A 5,865-nucleotide genomic window follows, 5' to 3' on the forward strand; every position below is an offset into this window, starting at 1 on the left:
CTGAAGCCAGGAGCTGGGAAAGCAATCCAGGTCTCCCACAAGGGTGGCAGGAACCCAATTGCTTGAGCCATTATATCTTTCTCCCTGTGTCTGTATTATCAGGAACCTGGAGTTAGTCAGGGGCTGGAGTTGGGAATCCAACCTGGGTACTCTGATATGGGAGATGAGTGTCTTAATTATTAGGCCAGGGGCCGGTGCTGTGGCTCAGTGGGTTAAAGCCCTGGCCTGAAGTGCCAGCATCTCACATGGGTGCTGGTTCTAGTCCCGGCTGCTGCTCTTCCAATCCAGCTCTCTGCTGTGGCCTAGGAAGGCAGTAGAAGATGGCCCAAGTCCTTGGGCCCCCGCACCCATGTGGGAAACCAGAAAGAAGCACCTGGCTCCTGGCTTCAGATTGGCGCAGCTCTGGTCATTGTGGCCTTCTGGGGAGTGAACCAGTGGATGGAAGACCTCTCTCTCTCTTCTTTTCTCTGTAACTGTCTTTCAAATAAATAAAATAAATAAAAAAATTATTAGGCTGGACTCTTGTTTCCTAAGAATATCAACAATACTTCAGAACCTGCCAGCAGAATTGACTTTCCTGGAAGAACATCTCTTGGAAAAGCTCTTTATTTATTTATTTTTACCGTAGCCCCTCTACTCCAACCTTTTGTTTGCTCATCCTCACCTGTACTTTTAAATCCAGGGATAGAAAGATCATGGTAATAGATTAGTTTTGTTCCACTCATACTTCATATTTATCTAGCCTTACTAATTTCCAGAGAGACATTCTCATGACAGGGTGATAGAGAACAAGTGTCCTTTGTTCTTGAATGCATGATCTAATGCATTGGTCCTTAACATGTTTTTTGGGCTCTAAACTCCTTTAAGAATTGCTGTCACAATAAATCTTCCTCTTCGCAGACATAGAAAAATGCACCTACCAACATACTCCTGCGTTTTACTTTCTGTTTCAGGGAACTCAAAGATCCTCTCTGTTACCTATTGCTTTCCTGGAGTCCTGGTTCCAGTTTAAACACCTTTGGTCAGAGGCAGTGCCTATGAAAAAGTACAGAAATTAAAGTGTGTGGTAGAATCTGTGAGCACATTTGCTTGTAGAATAATAACAGGCTGCTGGCTTACGATAATGACTAAGATTCTGTCTCTGCAGTTTCACAGACCGAGTCTAAATGTGACTCCTCTACTTAGGAGCTGTGCGAGGAATTACTGAGCCTTCCTGAGCCCCATTTTCCTTTTTTTCTTTTTTGTAAAAAGAGGGTACCAACATCCATCTGGTTGCATTGCTGAGCTATACACAGTAAATGGGTCACAGTCAGCCCTCAAAAAACATTAATGACTGTTGTTAACAACAGGGAGGGTCTCTTTCCTTCCCTTGTTTGTCAGCCATCGTTGCTGACTTGGGGAAGCAGACTCCACCCTTTTTAAACTCCCTTTCGATTTATATAGCAAGACTCATCTTACTTGAGGAGAAAATTTACTTTTAATTGTGGAGCCAAAATGTCCATGTGTTTAACAATGGTTCTTTCATGTTCTGAGGTGACTCTGAACTGTGGAACTCAAAGGAGGGAGTTGTTTGATCATCTCTTGGGCAGTGTTTTTCTAGATCATTCTTCAACAGTGGTCTGTTGCTTATCTCTTTTACTTTCTGTTTACACGTCTTCATTTTCACCTTGTGCACTTTGATTTTTCTTCTTATAGACGTGGACATGACATGGACACACCCGCCTTGATCCATCCTCAATAGTTACTTGCTCGTTGTTGAATCCACATAGCTTGTTTGAATTCACTAGCTTTTAAAAATATCACATTATAATCTAAAGAAGCATTAGAAGCAATGACTAAATTGTTTTAAAGATTTATTTCTTTGAAAGGCAGAGTTACAGAAAAAGGACACACACACACATACACAGAGTGATCTTCTATCTGCTGGTTCACTCTCCAAATGGCCACAGCAGCCAGGGCTGGGCCAGGCAGAAACCAGGAACCAGGAGCTTCATGTGGGTCTCCTACTTTGGTATAGGGGCCCAAGTACTTGGACCATCTTTTGGTGCTTTCCCAGGTGCATTAGCAGCGAGCTGGATGGGAAGTGGAGCAGCCAGGGCTCGAACCAGGGCCCATAAGGGATACTGGTGTCACAGTTGGTGGCTTTACCTGCTATGCCACAATGATGGCCCTGACTAAATATTTCAAAATGTGAAAATAACTGTTAAGAGGAATCTCATTCACTTTAATAAAGTGTTTGCAGTAGGCTCTGTCTACACAATCGTGGGATCTCCCCACGCAGTGTGAGGAGTCTAGTTATTTATTGATATGTTGGATCTCCATGATTTGTAACATCTTGATGTTTGGAACCAACACATGCTTGGCATAGGGTAGATAAAGCTTCCACAAAATTTCTGTGGGCAGAGTTCCTTTTTGTTTACTAGAAGACTTGCACCTGTCAGTCAGATAGGAACAGTTTTAAGTCATAGATTCCTCTATGGAGAAGATAAGTGTCCTCTGGGCAGGAGGTGGGGAGGGTCCACCTACAGCTGCGCTTCCAGATATGATGGTCTTTTTCATTTTCTGCTAGCCTTGTAAACAGTGCGCAATGCTGACCCAGCAACTGCTATCGTGAGAACACAAAGGATGCCCAAGATAAAATTTTTTGAAGCAACAACATTTGGGACTATATTTTGAGTGCCTAATATGCGCCATGCAGATTATGCAAGATTTTTGCCTAGATGATGAGTTGTCCTTACTATCATACCACAGGTTTGGCACAGTTTTTCAAACTTTTTGGCAGCTGAGTAGGTTGAGGCAAGAAGGTTAACTGATTTCGTCAAGATCATGTGCTTGCAGGAAGAAGACCTTGGATTTTGTCATAGAGTGTTTTTAGTTTTAGGATTGAATCTTTTTGGAAAGGGGGACAGTCCCTATGGGCTTCTTAACTATTTTAAATAACCTTTTTGTATTCAGAAACGGTTTTACTTTCCTGGTATTGCTTTCGTCCTGTTCAAGGGTGTGGCTGGAAAATGTTTCCAGATGAAAAAGCAGTCATTTCTGTTTGCAGAAATGGTCCGGATTAAAAATTCTTGACTGTCACCGAGTTGCAACAGACACAATTGAAAAAACGTCATTCCTCTTGCCCTGTCTTTAAGGGTGATGATTAATGTAGCATTGCAGGATGATGTATGTGCCCATAGATTACTGCCTGAATCACTGTGTCTACTTTATGACTTATTGTTTGCCTTAGATCACAGAACATTTTATTTAAAGATAAGTGAGGGATTAAAGCACTTGCCTTTCTTCTTGGCCACAGTTTCAAAAAATTAAGAAAGAAAGCAAACAAGAAAACTAGATAGAAAAAGGACTGCACTGATGCTCAGTTAAAATTAAAGAACTAGAATCACATCAGTCATTTTTCTGTGAAGTGTGTGAAAAAGTTAAACAGTGGTTTAATGGTAAGGAAACTCAAAAAATTATGATATGATCATGGATATTATTGAATATCAATATAGTTTGGTACATGATAGGACCACAGATAAGAGTGTCTTAGCAACTTGCATAATTTTATAATACATTTGAAAAACAACTGGAGAAGAAACAAATGAAAGTCAGATATCCAAATTAGCTGGATTTAATAAATGTGTATATTACTATTCCTGCTCCATTTTGCAATGTTCTTGGTTCATGTCTTTCTATAGTTGTCTTTTTTTATTGCCATTGTGGCAGAAGAAGGGGGAAAGAAAACTGATCTTTTAATTTATTGCATTACATTAGTTGCACTATAAGATTCTTTGAAGATGATTGTCTTGTGGATTCTAGTTCCAGATCAGTGGACATTTGCCTGGAAGGATTTATATTGTGTGCCTTGAGAATTGGGCCTTAAATCAGTGTTACTGTAGGCTGCAGAGGGTTTGGTTTTTTACAACTACAATAACTATTCACTGGGGAAGTGCATGTGTGACCCTTTCCTGATATTCTAAGGGAAGTGTGTGTTTGATCATCATTGCTTTAAATTCTAAAAAGCAATACAACAAAAACATTAGCTTTCCTATGGCCATGAGTTTGTTTCACTTGGTAAGAGATTCTATATAGAGGGGAAACAGTTGCATTGGTTTGTAATTTGTAAGAGAATTGAACTTTTGATTCCACTGAGAAGAACACTTAGATTGAATTATATCAGGTTTGGAAGACATTTAAGCAGAACATTGCCTAAGTCCCTTCTAATATTTCTATTTTTCTGTAAAGGGCTTTTTCTAAAAGTAGTGGAAGAAATATTCCCGAAGAAAGATCTAAGAGTTTAGATTTATGTTCCTAAACTCATTCATTTGTTTTTCTAATTATTCCTCAAACAATTAAGCATGCATGAAAGCCAGGCTCTGCCTTGCAGAGAGATCCTGGTTTGGTGGTAGAAGACAGAATGGGGGCTGGCATTGTGGTCTAGTGGGTGAAGCCTCCATCTGCAATTCTAGTGTCCCATAAGGGTTTATGTCTTGGCTGCTCCATTCTGATGTAGCTCCCTGCTAAAGGCCTGGGAAAGCAGTGGAAGATGCCCCAAGTCCTTGGGCCCCTGCTACCCATGTGGGAGACTTCTAAGAATCTCCTAGTTTTGGCCTGGCCCAGTCCTGGCCGTTGTAGTCATCTGGGGGAGTGAAGTAGTGGGTGGAAGCTCTCTCTCTCTCTGCCCCACTCTCTCCTTCTCTCTTTGTAACTCTGACTTTCAAATAAATAAATAAGTCTTAGGAAAAAAAGAATGGAATGATTGCCATTCAGTGTGACATGTGATACTAGAAGGGAAGGGTACATAGTTTTCTGGAACGTAGGAGAGGGTATGATGAACTACCTGGAGAAGAATGCATTCTTAAAACAGGGAGGCAACATACTGGAACTTTATTCTCATGAGCTCCTAAAGTTTTGCCACTGTTAGCAGATCTGTGTGTTTTGTGTGTGCTTGACAGATGGAATATGAATGAGATGTGAAAATTCACAGGAAATTCACTGGGATTGGCCCTAGTCCAGTCTCCTCAATCAAGAATCCTGTCTGTGGCAATCAGTGCTGTGGCAAAGGGGGAAAGCTACACTTGTGGCATTGGCATTCCATATGGGCACCAGTTGGAGTCCTGGCTGCTCCACATCTGATCCAGCCCCCTGCTAAGGTGCCTGGGAAAGCAGTGGAAGATGGCTCAGGTGCCTGGGCCCCTGTTACCGGGAGACCTGGAAGAAGCTCCTGGCTTCTGGCTTTGAATTGGCCCAGCTCCAGCAGTTGTAGCCATTTGGGGAGTAAACCAGCAGATGGAAGATTTCCTTCTCTCTCTCTCTCTTTGTAACTCTGCCTTTCAAAGAAATGAATAAATCTTAAAAAAAAAAAAAAAAGAATCCTTTCTCTAACCACTTTAACAGTGGTCTTGTCTTGCATTTCTTTACTTCCTCATGAATCAGCTTGTTTCATTATGGAATGTAAATCTGTTGGCTGACTTTCCTCCCTCCCTCCTCCCCGCTCATCTCTCCCTTCCTTCTGTCCATCCGTCTGTTGGTTCTATTATAGCTCTCCAAGCACAAACAGGACCAATGTATTTTCTAATACAACAGCGTTTTAAATGTTCATTTTAGGCTTCTGGTCAACTAAACACCCTAGGCATGTTTTTAAATTCATATGAGAGCTTTCAGACCTCTTCTGCATCCTATTTGTGTAATTGATTGTTTTGAATCTAAAAAGTCGGACTTTGCATTCACTGCTTTAAAGTTTGATTTGATTTTGCTTTAATGTTCAAATTTAAAGACAGTTTTAAACCTGCATTCTGACATCTCTTGTATTAACTATTCTGTCCTAGTCTACATCATCTATAAACTTGATTAAAATGCTGTCTATATCATTATCCAGGT

Source organism: Lepus europaeus, chromosome 12 (genome assembly GCF_033115175.1).
Source record: "Lepus europaeus isolate LE1 chromosome 12, mLepTim1.pri, whole genome shotgun sequence".
Lineage (NCBI taxonomy): Eukaryota > Metazoa > Chordata > Mammalia > Lagomorpha > Leporidae > Lepus > Lepus europaeus.